This window comes from Schistocerca americana, chromosome 2, assembly GCF_021461395.2.
Source record: "Schistocerca americana isolate TAMUIC-IGC-003095 chromosome 2, iqSchAmer2.1, whole genome shotgun sequence".
Taxonomy (NCBI): Eukaryota; Metazoa; Arthropoda; class Insecta; order Orthoptera; family Acrididae; genus Schistocerca; species Schistocerca americana.
Window position 1 is genome coordinate 63,821,284 of NC_060120.1, and position 22,382 is coordinate 63,843,665.

Sequence of the window (22,382 nt, forward strand, 5' to 3'; positions counted from 1 at the left end):
TTTCAGTCCCAAGAAGCAGAAACAAACCCCCGTACAGCATCTTTGAACTGTCAGACAGTCACTTTGAAGAATCAAAACTTATCATAGAAATATAACACTGAGTAGGTGTCAACATTTCCAGAAAGGATACTCCTAAACTTCATAGCTATATACTAGTTGTCCTATGTAATGTCAGTGCAAAACCGTTTATCAGGAATAGTAAAAGGTTACATTATTACATGCTTCTTTAGCCTCCTTCTTGGCTAAACCAGTAAAATGCCCCGATACATCCACGGTGAGAAAGTAAATCACCCTATTCACCTTCCCGAACGCTTACATACTCTTTGCCTTCACGCTAGAAAGCTATCCTTATCTCTTTTACATTGCTCTAATTTGTCATGACTATTAGGAAATTCATTACATTTAATGCCTTACCCCACCAATGCTGATTCTGTCGCTACAACAGTTTACAAATAACAAAAGAGTTATAGCTTCGGACTGCAGTGCGGCAACCTACAACGGTATACAGTTCTCTTACCAGTACTTGCAACAGAATAATACATCCTGAATAGAGTTCTTATTTTTCGTCACCTCTTCTTGACCCCAGTATCTTTATGATCTGTTGAACATTAATTGAAGTACTCGTTGCTTCAGACCCTTCGTGGGTGTCAAATTGCGAGCTTCCAAGCCTTGCGAATAAGCACAACAGAGCTATGCGTTGTTCTGCTGACAGCCGAAGTCTCCCACAGAAGTCATGAAGGCTGGAAATCTGAAAAACTGCTGGTCATTTCGTTTTCTAAAGCGCTTCATCATAATGCGTTTCCCATTGGGGAAATTGTATTTAATAAGAAAAGAATTTTTATAAAGCCACTGTAGAACGAATACCAGGATGTAGAGGTAGCATTCCTAGTGACATTGAAAGTATTCTTCAAGATCGTACACTATCTCAGTAGTTCTTAACTCATGGAATTACTAAAACTGCCTTATTAGTTTTTCTATAAATCAATATTGTAATATCTAAAGAAGGTGACGCAGTCGAATACTTCACTGAAACAATAATAGTTAGTGCCTGGTCTTTTTTCGGTCGGTGAATTTCTATTAAAACGTTATGTACTCTATGTACTTCACACAAACTATTTTCTTCTAGAGCCTTCCAGTGGGCCTCATCTAAATAGAATTTGTATTTATTACATTAAAAGAAAGATCTGTTGTTATAAGCTTTGCTTTAAAAGCTTTAGCGTAGAACTATCTTCCAGAATGCTAAACATTAGCAGCCACGTTGAAATACGCTTTCTTCTCATAATTGCCAAACACTAAAGAGTTTCTTCAGCAGTATTTAAATATTTAAAATTATAATACGACAGTTCAACTACAACATTATTTTTAATAATGTTTACATTAAAAGAGATCCTGTTTCTTGCTTTTTAATAACTTTTATTTCAAAATATTTTTGGAGAATGAGCATTTTAGAAAGAGTAATTTGTTTACTGCGTACTACAGTCTTTCTCTGCATAGGAGAACTGTATGTGAAAGATTGTTCATATCATGAATAGTACAACAGCAAATTATAGTTCACCTTGAGAATTCATATCACCTACCATATCATGTGAATTTAGTAGTCCCTGTAGACATATCATGCCTGATTCTGAGAAATAACATTTGTTTCATTTTATCGTTGCTCATTACACCCACTGAAACATTATACGCCGTAAACATACCATTCCAGTGTCAGAAACATAGGTTTTATCAAAAATAAGTAAATACTCTACTTTATGTAAAAATATTATGTTGATAGACATTGTGTAGATTGTTTCATCGTAAGAGAACATCCCTCTTGTTTACCGTATCGAAAACTATAAAAACTTTTGAGGCAAACAAACTGACCTTCTTTGGCATGGTTATCAGGTAATCAGTTCTGAAATATGTTATCCGTAATGTATGTGGTACAATATATGGTGTGATAAGAATCTTACTGCTAATCAGAAAAAATGTGTATGTGTAAAGATTCCCGGAAATACCAGTAGAGTAATTATGTTTGCTTTAGTGTGTATTGATTTCTTAGACAGTCTCAACAACTTCTGTTCACAGACTGAAATCTTAATATGGTGTGACTACTTTAGTGAAAAAAGTGATACAATATTTTCATGCTTCTGATAAATGCTGTTGTTAAAAAGGTTATTCAAGAAACTTTACGTAACAAGAGACAGACATTCTGGAACTATGACTCTGTGTGCAACAATAAGCAAACGTGTTTTATATACAGTCACTACATCATATGCCGCTGAAAGTGGAAATGAAGATAAAAGGAAATACGTTGTTCTTCTGTTGTGATACTGACACTATTGAGAGAAGCTGAATCAACATGGGCACCAGTAGAGCTCTACAGTCAAAGTGAAAAAAGCCTGTAAACACAAACATACTGACAGGTAAGAGATTTCATTCTTTCGTACATATTTAACAAAGTGATGAATGTGATAAAATTCCCAATCTAAATGGTGCATCAATTATGAAGTTATCATAAGTAATTAACTTTCCGATTTATTCACTTAAGTTAGCCTATCCGACTCGCAACGAAAGGGGGACATGCTTTTTCTTAGTACATCACTGTTAATACAGTGATAAAATATCGCTGATAGGCAAAGAAACTGTTTTGAGACGCTATGAAATAATCGATGTCGACTTAGTTTATAGCGCAATTTGGGCGAAATAGTCTCTAAGGTCTTGTGCATCATGTGCGATACGATGGTACAGTACCCGCAACTGTACAAATTACTTGGACTAAAATACTAGTACTAGCTTCACTTTTGTGTTCAATCACAGTGACTGGTTTCGGTCACGAAGGCTATTTTCAGATAGTTATGATTCAAGTGTCATATAAGTAAACAAACACTGTGTCTCTCAGTCTGTCTTCTCACACGATGCTAGACTCCCAATCACTTGAAAATAGCTCTGGTGACCGTAGCCGATCGTGGTGGTCGAAACTCGTGGTGTTATATGATCCCAAAGGCTTAATTTATTTCAAAATCTTCAACCTGGCTGCAAATTAGCGACTGTATAAATTGAAGGGGTTGAAAAAATCAGATAACCAGCTTCTGCACAAAGGTTTATTAGTCTTTGACCTACGTTTCGATATTTCTAAAAATACCTCCTTCGGAAGTAGTGGACCTTGTTGCATTACATAGTGGTAAATTACGTTAGCTGAAGCATAGAGGCTCTTGACATATATAAGATTGATATAAAAAGCAGAAACATCACATGCTATGGCTTAAGACAGCAGCCAGATTACGTTCAGCATATAACGGAATAAATGTCGTGTGATTCTTCAATTTCTCGAGGCGTATTTTATGACGAAATAAATCTCGGGTGAACAGCCTGGAATGAGTGTGCATAGGACACAATATTTCGGCAAACGACCACGTTGCCATCATCAGGTGCGCACCTGATGATGGCAACGTGGTCGATTGCCGAATTATTGGGTCCTATGCACACTCATACCATTCTCTTTACCTGAGATTTATTTCGTCAGAATAAATGTCTTAATCATTCTTCCTATGCTAAGGCTTTTGTCAACATAAAATAATAACAGAAGTCAAAGGAGAAAATAATCGCATAACTTAAGTATACACCATACCAGAGACAATATAACAAGGCCCACTCCTTCCGAAGAAGATGTTTTTACAGTTATTGAACCCAAGTCAAGGGCTAATAAAACATTATTTTGCAACTGGTTGGCTGATTTTTTTTAACCTCTTCGGCTTAACGCAAGTTTTGTGAGAAACGGAAAGTTAGTTATGGATCTATATTCCCAGGCACCGAATCGTCCCTATGGAAACAGCACAGTTGAGAAGAAGGGGGTTCATTAATTTCCACTCGCGAAGGTCACGGTTAAACCGCTGACCCGTCCTTGTGGTTTGGGTCTCCCGTGTGTTCCCATCATCATTTAAAGAGAATGGAAAAGCTCTTCCTTTTAAAAGCAAAGATCAAATTCCTGCTACCCCCTGATCTGCGCTAGAACTGTGTTCCGCCTCTAAATACCTAGCCGTGAATGGAATGTTATAGCCCCGCTTCCTGCCTTGCTAGTGATGCATTATTCCGTCAGACATTCACTAGTGACTTAATTTGTGGTTAAGATTCAGTGTGAAATGTTCATCTACTATTTCCGCAAAATTCCTCTACATCAAAAAAAAAAAAAAAAAAAAAAAAAAAAAAAAAAAAAAAAAAAAAAAAAAAAAAAAATAATAAGAAATGTCCACATTTACTGTTAATGCAAACCATTTCTACAAAAAAGTAGTGAAATTTAAAAAGCGAAAATACTCATCGTAAAGGAAGATATATTAATCATAAATTATATCCAAACAGAAAGCCATATCAAAGTTCATCAATTTCGAGAAGAAACGTTAAGTTTACTCTCTCGATAACATATTTTTGAGCAGGTTGTGCCATTCTTGACGAACCACTGTGTATATTGACAGGGTAGGTACTATAAATACAGTTTTCATTTCACACAAATATTGCAAAAGACACTGCAACCCGTTCCATAAATTATAATAATACAAATGAAAATCCTAACCGCAAGGGCGAAACGGACTGGGTGTGGTTGCTGACAGCTAACTGAGGCAGAAAGTGAATTTTCCATTTAGAGAAATATGTAGTTCACTGTTGTTGGAATTATCCTACGACACAGTTTGCTGTGTTTTCAGTATTTTCATAATTCATCAACATAAGCAGCGAGCAGGGTTTGTTGGTTACTTTAAGAAAATAGTTTGAAACTGACGTTCTAAGCAGCTAATGTACTGATCTTGTGAAGAATGAATGAACCATTAATGGTGAAGCGTGCTATCCCTGAAGGAAGGTCAGTCCAAATGCTTGTCGTTTGGACAAAACCAGGCTACAACTTTTTATTGACTTAAAATGTTTCTTAGAGGGTTTGTTTTAACATTCAGTCATATAAATTTTAGTATCAACAGAAATAATATACTCTATGAGATACCTGTCCGTAACATGATTCGCTTATGGTAAATATTGCTTCTCTAGCATCTGCTTACCTTGTCATTTCGCTAATTTTTTATACGAAGTAAAACTTGAGTACTTGAAAATGGCAACAAACGTATTTATTGGGATAGAAAAGGATCGGAAAGGAATGCCAATCGTGCGAAAAACGCTTAGATTGGTCAGCGGAATCCTGTCAATGAATATAATTTCTTCAAAAAAGACCTAGTGTAGTTCTTTTTTCAAAACAACATTTTTCACCTTAGCTCAAGCTATAAAGCATGAAACACACATGCAATTACATTATGCCGTTTTGCGGCTTGTGAGTCGGCGTTTTCTTCTACTGCAGTACGTGTGATTTTTGCGATATATTTTAATTTCGATTTTAATCTGCGTTAATATAACGAATTTTATGTTAAAAACATATTTATTTATAGTGCCACCATTTCGTTAACGACCATTTTTTAAATGTCCCTGTGTACTACGTTAGACAGTAAGTATCCTCAGCTTCAAAGCAGTTTTTGAACTTTTGTTTTAGTTTTGATGCTGTAGCGTTCAGAGTTCCCACCAGCGGCACTCTCACCGCGCGATGGCCTTTCCTCGATGTCGTGAAGTGTTCTCTGGGTGCAAGTTCTTTGCTAAAAAAAATACTCAATACAATTTTAAGAGTTACAGTAAAGTTTTCAAATCAGTTTTGTAATTTGATTGTTATTTTACTGAAAGAAATTCATGAATAACTGTTCCAAAATCGGATGTCACCCCTGTCTACCCCCATAAACAGCACAAACAAAACTGCATTGGCTATCAGTTAAAAATGATCCGAATCATAGCTTTCAGATGTATCAGACAACATGTACACGTAATATCCTGAAACCTCTGCAGGGCAGCAACAGATGGTTGTTACTAGTGTCGAACAGTGCTTCGTTGCCGACATGATTTTAAAATAATAGGAGATTTAACTACAGCATCAGGCAGGCAGAACAAGGTAGTCTTCTTAATTTAAATCCAATGAGATGATTATGTCTGGTTAACAGATATATAAAAAACTTCATTATGTTAGTTTCTGCTACACTCCGCAACTGGGAAGAATGTGCGCGGGAAGGGTATGGCTGCGAGCCGGTTGTCACAGTCTAGACGCAACAGTATGCGTTCTACTATGAACATTTCCATGGAAGCATTTACGTCAGTATTGCAACTGTGGTCAATTTGAGGAAATGTGACTGGCGTAAACATATTAAATCGCTAAACCTCTTCACTTCACTTATAATTCCGAATTTATATCAGCCTATTTCGCCTCTTGCTACTTTATTACAACCTTTATTACCAGTTCTACGTCTTTCACTAGTGATGGTTAGACAGACAGTGTCAAGTTTACAATTACAATGCTACAATAAAACGAATACAGTATTGTAATTTGGACTATGATATTGAATGTATACTATAGAACCTAAAGTTAAGAAATAGGTTACAATATGCAAGACAATCAATATTAGAACACAGTGTAGTACAACTATTTTCACTGACACTGGGTTGCAGCGCTGGCAGACATGGTTGTATCACCAGAAAATTATTCATCAATACTGTACAAAGGCTGACCTTTTAGTATACACAAAATTTTAGTTCTAAATTGTTCGAATGGTAATGACTGAACACCCTAGTGTAGAGCACTGAATAGTTTTGGGGCCACTATCGGGAAGCCGTTCTGTGTCTTAGTTAAGCGACATCTTGGCCTTTAATGCTGTCTTTTAGTGAGTGCCGTATTGATGAACTTCATTTCTCTTTCTGTAGGTCTCACAGTTTGTATTTCTGTGGACGTGGCAACTGAAAATGTATTTTGCCTGAAAACAATCAAACTCCCAACCTGTAAACAATTGGTTTACAATGATTTTGGCTTGAGGTAATTGTCCTCATTGCTTTCTTTTGTAATAAAACCACATTCTAGCAGCCTGCAGAATGGACCCACAGTAACAGCCCATAACTGATGATACTGTTGTGCTATCACACTTCTTGATTTCCTTTAGAGGTATAAAACTCTTGAGAGTTTGGAGCATGCATGTTTAGTGTGCTGTTGCCAGTTTAACTTGGTATCAATGGATAAGCCCAGAAACTTAAACAGCTGCTGTGTCACGCAGTGCTCCAGTAACACTGAGGCTGCATATCATCCTGTGTGTTTTGTGTTCATTAATTTCCATATTGGTCATGATAAACCGGGCCTTGGCCTTGCAGAATACGACTTCTGCTTGTTGAATAATGTGAACTACATTCTGCCCCTTTGAGAAAAATATATCATCTACAAACTGCAAGGTGTGTCAGTTTGAGCCTATGTCAGTAAAATTAAGAAAAACAGAGGCCCTATTACGGTTCCTTGTGGCACACAGTGTTTTAACTTCATTTCACACGAGTCTGCTCCTCGCACTGATAGAATCTGTCGTCTGTTACTTAGGCAGGATTCGAGAGCTTTTGGAACTTCTCCCATAATACCATATGGTTTCAGGCTGCTGGGTAGGGCCTTATGTTGGATACAGTCAAATGCCTTACTAAGTCACACAGTTCCAGTGCTATAGGTTCCTTGTCTTCAAAACCTTGACTTATTCTTGTAACTAGATGAAGTGTTGCTGCTTTAGTTTACTTGCCCGTCGGGAAGCTGTAGTGCGTATCATAAAAGACGTTATTTCCTCCAAAAACCTTTACACCTGACCTTTCATTATTGGCTCCATCTGCTAAGCTAACACTGGTTTTATAGACATACACCTCTAGCTTGACACGTCATGTGGATTACCCCTTTTGTAAACTGGTACTATGCTTACTACTTTCCGAAAGTCTGGAAATTCTCAAGCATGGAGGCATTTATTTATTACTACTGTGGCTGTTGAGCAATTTCACAGAGTATAGTTTTTAATATAGTACAGGACATACCGTACATATATCAATGCTCCCTGAGTTTTTGTAGTTTTTTACTATTTGTATTATGTTTTTTGGACACACTCTCTTTCACACTACCATGCCCAATTTATTTCCAACATCACCGTAACTTCAGGATGGGCTCAAAATTAGAAATTTCACTTACTTTGTTTTTCACTACGCTTATAAAGTACTCATTAAATTCATCTGAATTGTGAGAATTAGAGCAAGATGCGAGCTTTTACCTGTGTTCATTAACCAAATTCTTCGCGACCTTGCAAAGGTTGTGAGCTTCTTCAATAAAAATGGCAGTGCTTTAATTTTTATTTATCTACTCCTTTTATGTACATCCTTTTGGCCTCTAAATAATTGCAGTATAGTCTATCCCGAATACGAATATCTTCGATGGATTTCACTTTATCATTCAGTAGTTGTATAACGCATTTTATTTTAGCGAATGTGGAGGTATACTAGTTCCTTACTTTGGCAGTTTTCCGTGCGTATTTTGGTTTGGCAGTTGTATACCTCTAGCGGAAAATTTTCATCATATTTAATAAGTTTCCTGTAATTTACGTCTATGGTCACAATCTTTTCTGTTTAACAGATTACCGCTTTCGGTCTTTAATGACCATCATCAGATCTGTCTCATAAAAACAAAGGCCTAATGCACTGCAGCCATAGTGGCATAGTCAACTGTTAAATGCGGAATCAGCACCAGCTTTTAACATGGATATCATCTATGTGTGCATATTTCGATATAATTTTCCCATTTAAATAAGAAATAAAAGAAAAAGTGAGACCATAGATGGCGAAGAACAAAACGCAAGATTGACAATCTACACGTCTAAATCGTTATCCCGGGAGTCAGCTGCAGTTTTAATACTTAACAGTTGCTAGTGGCAACAAAAATTCTGATTTTCAGTGTTTCTCGTAGTTATTGACCTAATATAAAAACTTAAAATGCTATCTACACCTACTAATTAAGAGGCGTAATCTCATGTGAAAATTTTGACACAGTAAGACAAGTCTCCCGCAGGCATTCTTCTCTGCTACCTACTGTATTTCTATTACTGGTTTCCTGCGCAAGTTGTGTTTACAAACTGTTTCCGAATTTACATCATGCTGTTTATATTTTTGTTTTTGTTGTCCATTTCAAAAATAACAAATTTAACTTGCTGAGAGGAGTACCACAACGACACTGACAAAGTTGAAAAAATTACAGAGAACGACTTGAACAGATTGCGTTTAGGAAGCCGTATCTCGATATGTCATCCAACCGCGACAAAACGTCGAAACGACTACAGTCAATGGTTTCTGCCCGGCCATCCTTGAGTCCGTATGCCAATGGACAGTAAGCGGAACTGCTCACAAGGAGTCTGTCTTCGTTCAGAACGTTAGATGGAGTCAAACGTGTGAAAGTCCCTCAACGTAGCGTACATGTACGAACTCACGTTTGCTGTCCAAGGGGAAGGCTAGTGGCAGGCGTTGTAACTTATAATTTTTGATGGACTGTTAGATGACGTTTACATACGCGGGTTCATACCCGCAGTTTCGTTCTCAAGACAGGTGCCATTAAAGTTTGTAATACCTTTTCAGTACACCACATACAGTACCACATTAACGTAGTGAAAATTTCCATTGGTAAACACGTTTGCTTCGGTCTGCATATAAACTGTACTTTCTAACTGAATATCATTGTTTTTTTTTTCCTCGCTCCTGTCAGTGATGTGTTGACGTGCCTTGAATGTTATTCGTTTATTATTCCTTCTGACATTATTTGAGCACTTTTAAAGCAGTGGGAACTCAGTATAATGTGTAAAAAGTTCTCCTGCACCAACATTCTTCCTTCTTGGCTAATATGCTGCTTGTTGCATGTACTTCATAACAGAATGGAGTGTGATGTTCTGTAGTCTTTCTCAGAGATGACTGTGATTTTTGTTGTACCCAAGGTAACTGCTAGTTTTACAGTTGTTCATATTAACAATTTGACTGATAATACATTTTTAACGTACGATTTCTAGCAACTGACTTAGTTGTTCATGTAGACGTTTGTACTGAAAAATCTGGGAATGTGATGTCAGTTAACGAAGGCTATCGTCTTGGGGTAAATACAATTCGTTCTAAATGCAGAGAAATTTGACGCACTGCACTTCATAATACATATTAATTCAAAAGCCTGAGACTGTACTTTCAATGAGTTAGCAATTGAGATTCTCAGATCTGAGAACACTAAGTGAATGGGGTTCGTCTATGCAGCTAAATAAAAGTCTGTTTGATTTTAAGCCAAACGAGTGTCGTTTTCGAACCATCGTCGATTTGACTTAATGCATGATATTGTATGTGTGTAATAAATGCCTTATATAGCGTTTCGATGTATTCACTGACGGAAGAAAAGCCCAACACGAATACGTAATTAATGCAAAGTAATAAAATTTTGGGAATACATTTGTCTAGGTAACATATTTAAGGATGGACGTAAGGTAAAATGCACTGTCGTACTTAAACTTACATATTCATAAATATTACAGCTAGAATAATACAACTTGAGACTATTATGTACAACACATGATTGATATTCTGTACAATTTTTGTTTGAAAATGCCATCGACGTACATTTTATCAGGATTTGAATTTTTAATTACCATTGTTTGTATAACGTACCTTTCCTCGTAAACTAATCAAGCAATAAAACTGAAATTTCACAGTTTACATCTGCGTACGAGGCTAATAAAATATATGGAACAGATTTTTGTTTAACGTCGTTGCAGCTTTGAAATTAGTTTTTAAATTTTGTGTTACCCAGGACTGCTCTCTTTTTCTCATATTTTAAAGGAGAGCTTTTCTCAGAGAAAAGATAACGTAAAAGTGCCGCACGGGATTATTCAGCCATTAATTCCTAAGAACTGTACAAAAGTTCAGGATGTTAGCTTTTATAGTTCCTAAGAAAATCTACGTTACAGCACAAAAAAGCCAGCACAAGGAAATTCACATTTAAAGTTTTTATTTCAATTTTAGATAATATTCCTTTATCTCTAATTACTAATGCTGTCCACATCCATGATCTTTCTCTTTCTCATCTTCCTGGAGTAATCTCGTCCCCTGATTGCTCTGCCTAGCCAACTTTTGCATTTTTCTCTTCTGCTGCCTGAGCTTTGTCGAGTAGCACTTCATAAATGTTTCTGAGTATCCTCAGTGTGAATGCACCTGGATAGAAGACTAGTTTCTGCAGGCACTTAACCCTATCTACATTTCCACTATTGAACGCTAGACAGGTATCACATGCAGCTATCTTCAAAAATGGTTCAAATGGCTCTGAGCACTATGGGACTCAATTGCTGTGGTCATAAGTCCCCTAGAACTTAGAACTACTTAAACCTAACTAACCTAAGGACATCATACACATCAATGCCCGAGGCAGGATTCGAACCTGCGATCGTAGCGGTCGTGCGGTTCCAGACTGTAGCACCTTTAACCGCTCGGCCACTCCGGCCGGCGCAGCTGTCTTCACAACAACTGAGGACACAAATACTGTTTTCGGACAACGCATACATATAAGGTGATTGTAGCCTTCATTTCTCAAGTACACATGTTTTCAGCAGTTCAGTATTGGCTAGGTGGCTGAGAGTTGGTTTTATAACATCTAAAACAGCAAGTGGCAAACCCTGTGTGTCTGTGTACGGCTTTCCACTGGCTTCTGTATGAAGATATTTGCATTATGATACGTCACAAAGGGAATGTTGAGGTCATCGTCTGTGGAAATTTTGTGAAAGAATATTACCCACAAGTCTTGCTGCATGGTTTTCACACTATATAAGTTTTTCCTGATAGCTTTTCCACTGTTACGACCCATTTCAAGCAAGACAGGTAGATATAAGCAAAACTAAAACTGAAAAAAAATTGTAGAACGTATTATTTAAAAAAGCGTTGTAAACAAAGGAACAAGCAAAGATAATCAATCTCACAGCCTTCTAGACTCATCTGCAGTTCTTTTCGATTGTGCTCACGAAAAATTAACGAGCAATAAATTCCTGGCGCACAGAAGGTGAGGATCACAGGAAGCATAGAAAGAGCGGGCGTGGCAGGCGCAGACACCCGAACAAACTTTTTTGAAATGTATTTTTAGTCAGGATTCGATTATGAAACTTTTCGATGTTATTCTTAAAGAATCAACCTAATAAATTACGCAGTTAAAAAAAACTCGAACTTTTTCGAATTTTGTCCTACAAAGCTATTAACATTGCAAATTTACAGGTTAATGTCGGCGTGAGATAAGCCACTGCAAACGTGGTGTATCCACCAGAATGGTGAATGCAAGCATACAAATTTGCATGCATTGAGTTGAAGAGGTGCCGGATGTCAGTTTTTGGGAAGGAGTTCCGTGACTGATACACTTGGTCGGTCAATACAGGTACCTTTAATGCTGTTTGTGGATGACGCTGGAGTTGTCATCCGATAATGTACCACATGTGTTCGATTGGAGACAGATCTGGTGATCGAGCAGGCCAAGGTCACACGTCGATACTCTGTAGAGCATGTTGGGCTGCAACATTTATATGTGGGCCAGCGTTACCCTTTTGCAAAACATTCCCTGGAATGCTGTTCATGAATGGCTATACAACGGATCTGATCACCAGAATGACGTACAAGTCTGCGGTCAGGGTGTGTGGGATAACCACTAGAGCGCTCCTGCTGACATACGAAATCGCAAACCAGACTATATCTCTGGGTGTAGAACCAGTGAGTCTAGCTCGGAGACAGGTTGGTTGCAGTCCCTCAAATGGCCCCCTTCGAACCAACAACACGGCCATCACTGGCACCGAGGCTGAACTAGTGTTCATCACAAAACACAACAGTCTTCCACTTCGTCCTCCAAATAGCTATCGCTTGACACCACTGAAGTGGCAAATGGCTCTGGTTTGGGGTCAGCTGAATGCACGCTACAGGGTGTCTGGCTCGGAGATGTCCTTGAAGTAACCACTTTGTAACAGTGGGTTGTGTCAGTGTGGTGCCAACTAATGCTCTACGTGCTCCTGTAGATGCAGTAAGATACGCCAGAGCCATACACCGAACACGATGGTCTTCCCTCTTACTAGTGGCAAGTGGTCGTCGTGTACCCGACCCTTTTGCGACCGTACGTTCTCATGACCACCGCTACCACCAGCAGTCATGTACAATGGCTACATTCCTGCCAGATCTTTCTGCATATCGCATTAGGAACATCCAGCTTCTCGTATCCCTAGTACATGTCCTCGTTAAAACTTAGTGAGGTGCTTTTAATGGCGCCTTTGTCGCCTCTTAGACATTCTTGACTAACATCAACTCAGCACGCCCAATCTCAAAGGTAACTAACCCTCACGACCGTTGCAGCGTGTATTTAAAGCAAACCTGATTTGCGTCCTGTCGCGTATGTAGTTTCCTGCGAGCGGATCAGGATGGGAGCTAGACGCTAAATCCAGTAATGAGGTGGCCCGTCCAACTCAAAGTCCTGGTGCTGGAAAACAAGCTGGAAATTCTTTGCAGATAAGGGAACTCTGTGGGTTATGGGACGTATACTTATGATGAAGTAACTGAGACGAAACACGAGGTAGAATGAGACCACTGTCGACCCTAAGAGGCACAAACACATTGAATGTAAGTTGTGCAATCCTGCATGCACCGTGTGCAGCTAAGTACCACGAGAAACTAAGTCCTGTCCCAAGGGCAGAGTAACTCAGGTCCATCGTCTGACGCAACTGTCGAAGGAATCTCCCAGCAGAACCAGCTGCCCTGCTTATAAAGGCTCGTCTGATGCAATCCCCCGCGATCACGGGCGTCTCCCGTGTCCTGTCGTCCTTCCAGAACATTCTGTCGCAGCTGGTCACGTAGCTCCAGCGTACCTTGCCACAAAAACGCAGCCTCTCCTGCTTCCCAGCGCCCTGGCTAACGTTAGGTTGCTTCCCTACATGTTCGTCTTATGCAAGCTTATGCATTTCTACTCACATTCGCGACCTACACGTGACAATCCTCATAGGGCCACTACAAACGACACTCTCATGCGACTGGTACGAAATTTGAGGAGACATCCTCTTTCAGATGTAGAAATACGGCTTCCACCTTTCGTTTAGGTCCACAGCTCCTTACTGGTTTTGCGATTTTTTCGTCCAGTATTTTAATGTATTACCGTTTTTTTCGTTATTTTCAACTTAAAGAAACATCTTTCTGGAGCAAGTTTCGTAAGGTTAAGGTACTATTTTGAGATTAATAACAAAATGTGGAAAGAATATATGATAATATGCTCTTAGAAAATCGTAAGTAGAACGAAACAGTACGTTAACGCTAGAAAAGCAGCTTTCTTATGTAACGACAGGAGAATGACGAAAACTCTTTGATATAATGTATTTGCAAACATTACATAATGCATTTACGAGTATTTTGTACAGGCCATTGATGATGATTCGTAAGTGTGGGGTAAAACCAAATGGCATTTAATTTAGTTGCATGGACGTACGGCGTCTTCGAGAAGATAATAGTAATTACAAACTATCGTGTAGGTTTAACGGGGTGTAACCTAGGTTGCATGTATCAACTCATTACTGTGATAATGGTATTTGGAATTAATGTTAGAATTACATCTTCTTAAACGTTTTGAAGACTGGTAACACAATGCAGCTTAACTTCGTGGGGCTGGACCAGCAACGAACGTGAGGTGTGTACGGAGGAGGATATTACCGGTGACTATATAATAATTTCGCTGGGGAAATAATGGAAAATTTAAGTGAGCTTCACTCACCGAGAGACAACTAAAAATGCGTAGCTACCTGCCTGAACATAAGTATTAAAGCAGTCATTTTTCGCAACTTTATGATATTTAATGTCCTAATGCACCTTCTACAACAGTCCGCGTGTGCAGTACAATGCGTATGTGTACGGGGTGATTCGTATTATCGTTTAAAAACCTCCGAAGCGGTGTAGATGACGCTGGAGCAAGTGATTAATATAAGGCACATGGGGTCCCAACTGTTGAGAAATACCCCAAAAGTGGGTGACAAATGGTGAACATGTGACGTCACCAAATAACGTACCTCGTCATACGTGCAGTTGTTGAGCTCTGTGGCACCTCGTCATCCCAACACCAGTCATCCATTCACGTCGGTGTGGGTCTAGGGCTACAAGCACGGCCTAAGAGCATGGGACTCAGGGTTCGAGTCTTGCGTACTTTACCATTGCGGTAGACAGTTATGTATTTACATTGATTTACACTTACGAACATTGATTTACACTTACTAGTAAATGTACGTATTCTTTTCTAAATAATGTCTGAAAACAATTAAGGGACTAAAAGAAATAAATACGAAATAAGGACAGCTTTTACTGGGCTACAACGCTGACAATAATTTTGTAACTTCTGCGTTTACTTTTTCTTCTTCTTCTTCTTCTTCTGGTTTCCATCCGTACTGGATGTTGGCAACCGTTTTGGCAGTGCTTTTCCTGTGACTTGCAGCTCTAAAAAGCTCTGTAAATGTTTTAAAGGTCCACGTTCTGATGTACTTAAGCCAGGATAATCTCCTCCGACCAACGCTTCTCTTCCCTGGTATTTTTCCTTGCAGGATGGTCTGAAGGACTTGGTATCTGTTGTTGTTTCGCATGATGTGTCCCAGGTACTGGATCTTTCTTTCTTTCACGGTGGCCAATACATCTTTCTCTTTCTTCATTCTTCATAGAACCTCGACATTTGTGACATGCGCTGCCCACGGTATTCTTAACATACTCCTGTACAGCCACATCTCAAAAGCCTCCAGCGGGTTACCCAACGATTCTCTCAGAGTCCATGTTTCAACACCATAGAAGAGGGTGGAAAATATGTAGCAGCGTAGAAGTCTGATCTTCGTCGTCATTGAAAAGCCATGATTCTTGAAAAGGTTACTCATATTATTGAAGACAGCCCTGGATTTTCCAATTCGAGTTCTCACCTCATCACAAAGATCCCACTGGTCATTTATTGTAGTGCCAAGGTACGTGTATTTATGTACTTGCTGTATCTGACATGCGGGGACTCTATTTTACTGATTGTCATTGTTTTCGTTTTTGAGGGTTGACATCTAGACCATATTCAGGGCTTTTTTGTGCAAGTCTATCGACAAGGTACTGCAGACTATCCTTACTGTCAGAAAATATTACTGTGTCGTCAGCATATCGGCTGTTGCTGATACATTTTCCGTTTAAGAGCACTTCGATCTCCATTTCATCAAGAGCTTGCTTAAAGTTGTGTTCTGAATAGATGTTGAAAATCAGTGGGGATAGTAAACAACCTGCCTTACACCTCGTAGAATGTCTATGTCTTCTGCATTTGCTCTGTCGAGCCTCACAGAAGCCGACTGTTCCAATATAGGTTCACAATTATACGTAGGTCTTTATCATCCAAACCAATGCTTCTTAAAATGTCAACAATCTTCTGGTGTTTTACTCTGTCGAAAACCTTGTGATAATCAACAAAGCAGTCATAAATGTCGCATTTGCATTTACAACAGATCGAAAGTATAAAATGTGTTCGAAATTTGCAGTGTTTGTTCAAATGCAAGTATTGCATCGCTCAATCATCCCGTCACTCCGAAGCCCAGCTGCTGCACGTGAGGCGTGGTACGTCATTTGGTGATGACACATGTTCAACACTTCTCATCCATTTTTGGTGGTTTTCCCGATATTTGCGACCCCATGTGCCTTACATTAAATTACGTGTCTCTGCGTCACCTACGTCGCTTCGGGGTTTTTAAACGTTATTAAGAATCACCCGGTGGGCTCAATATGCTGTGTGAGTGACGTGTTGCAGGTACAGCTGCGTTACTAACCCGTCGCTCGCATCTGTTTTGTTCCAGTAGCCGTCCCAACCCTTTTCGCCGTGTGCTGGAGTTCCACCGCCATCCGTCGAGGACCAACTGGAGATGCCGGGAACCGGGCAGCACCCACCAGAATGAGCTCTGGGTCCAAGTGATGCACCCCCACAGCGGCCGCCCATCGAGTTGATGCTGCTGGCAGGAACCCACGACACATACCACAATGAGCACCCAGCTGTGTACTAGGCACATCGCAAAGCCTTCGGTATTTTCACAGATGAGCGAGACAGGTAGTTGCCCATGCCTCCTCCAAACAATTCAGTCACCGCGCAGTTTCTATTGCGACACCGGAAACTGCACTCTTGATAAATTCATTCTCAGATGATTGAAGGCTTTCTCGGATTTTGTCGAGTTGTATGTCGCTCACATGTTTTGTCTTATTTTTGGTCCAGCTTACCCCTGGGAATTACATTTACGTGTTTATCATGTTTTTTGTCCGTTTCTCATTTTCCTTAGTAGTCAACGTATCGGACTATAAAACAAAAAATTTCTGCATGAGGATTATATTTTCCATTTCGGTGAAAACGACTTCTTACTGTTTGAAAAATATATGCACACATTATGGGATGAGGGTTCTGTAAATGAAGTAAGAGATTTTCAAGCTGCGCTGTATAATTTGTGGCTCTGTTACGTCATGCAGTGCTGATCTGGTGAAAATCTCTTTTTTTTTTTTTAACTCTGCTTTGGTAACTGTCGTTCGTGGTCTCAGAAACGATTAAGATGCAAGTTTCACAGAAGGAAAGCGCACAGATAGTATCACTGAACAGACACCACGATCCACTTAGTCACTCATCTCATAAGTAAATTATAATAATCCTTCAGGAGATCGTCTTGAAGACTTTTGCTGTAGACAATAATATACATTGACAATAGCTTTTCCAGTTTTACGACGTTGTTATTCAAGTGTCGACAGTTGTTGACATAGGTCCTTTCTTCGTGGCGATTATCACCAGGACCGCATGATTTACTAATGTAGCTCTATTTTCATTCTTGCGAATGCGCAGATTTTATTACTAAAATTAGGAATATAGACTAGATTTTTGCATTTCTTCTACTTTCTCGTTATTGAGTGACAATCTGATTTCAGTGATGTTGTTTGATGTCTTCATTCTACCTAGTCCTTTCAGAAAGCCGTGCTATATATGTCGTGTACATTGTGCTCCTCACCAAACTGACAGTGCTAAGTTCAAGACCAGCAGAACTCCATTTGAATTAGGTAGATCTATCATCAGGACCTACTCCTGTTTCTAGAACCTCTCAAACTAACTGCCAAAATTTTATTAGATTTTCTGCATTAGAAAATGATGTATACAGAGGTATTAACGTAATATGCATATTTTCAGTTTAGTTTTTATAAGCTGAATGAAAGTGAAATATATGAATTCAAGCATCACGAGTGATACCACTGACGCCTTTACGTCATATCGCACAAGTGCCAGTTGCCTGTCAACACGTGGCATCTCCCATAGTAACCCTTCACGTTGAATATTTCCGTCACCAAAACACAACTCTCTTAATCACTGGTAGACGATGTCCTCAAATCATCCACTATAGCTACCAGAAGACTACTGCTATGACAGACCATATGCAACATGGTTCCCCTTCATGTGCGCTGTAACACCAGAAACAGAGATACATTAAGTTGGGTTATCTACTCTTTTAAAAACAAGTGCACTTAGTAACACTATAGTAACAATCTTAACAAGACAATAAGAATACACACAAAAACTATTTCCTTCAATGGTCACCTTTATTCTCACAAAGCACGGATAATGACTGCACAAAGCGGCACCAGTAGCATTGTGACTCAAAGCATCGTTGTTCGTGTGAGACTGCTTTTATGACAGTGCCAAATGGAGAATCAGCTAGCTGAGTGACCCGGGTGGTCCCCAGGGGTAAGCGGCACTTTGTCCTCGAAACTACTGCTTGGTTTTGATCATTCCTAGCCGCGCGGTTGACCAATACTGCAGCAATTTCGAAGATGAGGAGCATGTTGAATAAAATAAGAAGTTACCCGTTTGTAAATAAATGCAGATGAATTTAAAACTTCTAATTGGTACGCACGTTTGTCAACATTTTCTGTCGCAGAAACTATATAAGTATGGAACAATATAATATGCTCGGGTACTCGCTGTCTTTCATGAACAATAAATAGAGAATAGTTTCCACATACGTGGTTCTGTTTCTTCCACATGTGTCGAATGATAGGACTAATTCCGTTACGATGGAAAGAAAAACAAAGGAACATAAGGCGAATATTTTACCACCACTACTATGGCGAATGTCATACCCTTTGTCGCATTATGTACCTGTATTACAGACTCCTGCACTACATACCGCCGTGAACTAGTGAGTCGGTTCATACATATGTCGATAATTGTTTAACTGTGGAGAAGATTCAACAGTTTCCTTTCTGCAGACTCTGTTATCATACTGGGGAAGTGTGTTGCAATTGATAAATATGTAGCTCTAACTAAAATTAAGCAATGGACTTGAAAAATTTATCTCTCGCTGTTTGATATGACGTAAGCATATAACCAAATGTTTGCATTACGAGTTGTTTTACAAATGAGGAGGGATTTGTTTTGTTGTTATTATTGTCGCATTGCTTCTAACAGAAGGTAACATGTTAATAAATTGAGTACCCTCCCACATATCACCGAATTTACGTAGCTTCAATGGAAGCTACAGAAGACACAATTTAAGCTATGTCAGCTTCAGAACATTAAACTTTGCAAACAAAGCTACATTCTGTTTCACGAGTATGTCGGTGATTATTTAAAGAAATGATGTAATATTTTCAACCTTAACAAAGCAGTACTTTATTTTATTAATCTTCTAAGCGTAATTTAATATGTACATTATGATAGTCTCTAAAGAATTTATTTTTCGTTTGTTGAAACAGAATAGACAATTTATTTGAGAGACGTGTATCTATTAGAAGTATCTTAGTGTTCTGTGCATTGCAAGAGGCGTGTTTCGTTTGTAAAAAGTTAACCTCGTGGCTTTTTGAAATGTGTATCCGAGTAGCAACTTTCGTAATCATGTGAGAACTGTGAAGTTTCATAGACTGTAACATGTTGTGAATTATCATTTCGACTTTGCCTTAAAAAACTGCTGATCCCTTGGTATTTTATACATGCGTTTGTACATACAAAGAATTAAGCAAAATTTTATTTGAGTAAAAGTGTAGCAAAATGTTCCTACTGTCTGTTGTATATGTGCGCATAACATCGCTTCATTATGAGAATGATTGTAAATTATGTTACATCTGATGTTGAGATACTGATAAGAACAATTTCAAATATATATGTATACATATGTATAAAATCTTCCATCTTCAACGCCAGCCACCGAGAAGAATCGTTATATTGTCCACAGAAAGTATTATGATAAGAAAACTACAAAATCTCTCATTTGTTTAAGGATATTGTTATTGTTTACTTAAAGATACAAATGAGTCTTGCTTGGTAACAAAGCTTTAAAATGGTGCTAGTCTGCACAGTGTAAACAGTTTCCGTTGGTTGACACCTTGTTTCTCGACTCCCGAGTCTCTGTTCGAGTCTGGCTGCCGGCCCCTCGGCGGGTGCGGACCGCGTGTCGCCGCTGCGGTTCGCCCCCCGCGGACACGCTTCACACCACCCAACACTCGTCTCGGCACTAACAGTACCTCACACTTTACATTTACTGTGTTCAGTTACTTTCATTTGTACGAGATGTCTGTACTATTTAATGGAATAAAATGCCATTTTCTTAGATAATTACGTGTTGTAGCTTTCTTTCGGAATGAAAAACAGAGACGTCTGTTGCCACAACTGGCCTTTCAACACACTTACCTATATCTTGATAAATCCATCCCTAAGGAAATCACATCTCCCTTTCTGGCAATTCAAGGAATCCAGTCTCCATCCTTACACATGGCGATGTACATCAGTTAGATCAGAAGCACTCAACTTGGTCCCTAACGTCCGGTAGTGGGCGTTCTAGCTTTCATGGTGGGCTGTAGGCGGTTAGGGGGTTAAAGATGTATTCATTCGGTTTTCATCAAATTCTAACATAAAGTAATTGGTAAGTGATTATTATTATATACTAGCTGCAACTCTGATTTGTAAATTTTACAACGTTAACTTACTTTCCTACTTCATAAATCAGCTAGAAAATTTTGCTGCTAACAGAGATACAAAAGTGGGCGGTTGGTAAAACTGGTTGACTGTCTCAGATTCAGAGGGTGTACGACTAAATTTATTGCACGCTATAAACTTGGTCACATGAAACCCTTTCCCTGCTCTCAATTAAATCGATCCTCTATACAATATTGTAAATACCCTATTAGGATATGCAGTAAAAAGGATGATAATACAATCTAATCGTGAATACTATATCTGTACAAATACGTCTACATTTTATCCAGACATATTCAGAATCTAGGAACGGTATGAACGACACAGAAATTTCCATCGCACCATTTTATATTCTCACGTACATTCAGCACCAGTAGAAAGCAAAAACATTTCAGTCATGTAACAAATACAATCAATATGTGAAATACATATTATGCTGCAGGGAAATGTAGAAAGAAGTGTCGTTCTAATAACATTAACGCCCACCTTAAGCAACACAACAAGAGCAGTTGCCGCCTGTGCAAGACGGATAAATTGGTAGTAGCGTACCATGCACAAGTACGAAGAAACAAAATTCGTTTCTCTGATAGTGTGGTTTCAGCAACATCTAGTAATTACTCCACTAGGTCATAGCAATAAAAAAGTTGAAATTAGACAAGTTGTGGCCCTTAGTACGAAATACAACAAACAACGCCGACTCCTCCTCAGTAGAAACTCCATCACATACGTCGGTGCGACTCCGCGGTCTTAGGTAGCGGTCTGATGACATCACCAACCGACCGTTGCGCGGATGCATATAAACAGTTCGGCTAGCTGGGCTTATTTCAGTCTGCAACACCTTTCTTAGTCGTTAAAGCCTCTGATGATATCTCGAGCAATGGAAGACGAAACGTTAGGTAGAGAATTAAGCCTTGGACCAAGGTCAACTGACCATAAATCAAATATCATCAATAATGATCATAGTGATTGAAATTTTAATGTTTTGTTGTGAGAAGAACGATGCGATTCTGTTTAAGTTCTGTGAATATGTGTTACCTGTATCATAATTCCTTCGGTACGGCTGCTGCCTCCGTAAGATAGGTGATGAGAATTAATGCCAAATATTTTTGAGAGTTCTTGGCAGATGAAAACTATGTGCCCAACCTATACTCGAACTCGGGACCTTTGCCCCTCACGAGCATGTGCTCTACCAACTAAGCTACCCAAACGAGACTAACGATCCCACGTCACGGCCTTACTTCCGCCACTTGGAGTCTCGGTCTGGCACACAGTTTCAATCTGCCAGGAACCTACATAACAGCACACACTCCGCTGCAGAGAGAAAATTTCATTCAGGATTATTTTTGAAATTCCACAAACATTGAACACTTTCTTCAACAAATTATTGAAATAATTCACAGCCACGATACTCTACAGTCTCACTGAATGAAAAGGAACAGTCAGCCTCCGCTCGGGTTCAAAATCTTGAACACAATTGGTGTCGTCTGTTATTGTTTCGCATTCTTCGCACAAAGTTTAAACA

At 39.1% G+C, this 22,382-nt stretch overlaps 1 long non-coding RNA gene across 1 annotated transcript; it reads left to right on the forward strand.

Annotated features, from left to right (window-relative positions):
* The first annotated feature begins 328 nt into the window (after positions 1-328).
* Positions 329-20,500, forward strand: LOC124594873. Its single transcript, XR_006978164.1, has 2 exons — positions 329-2,405; positions 16,722-20,500. It is a non-coding gene; the product is annotated as an uncharacterized LOC124594873 (long non-coding RNA).
* Positions 20,501-22,382: the final 1,882 nt, after the last annotated feature.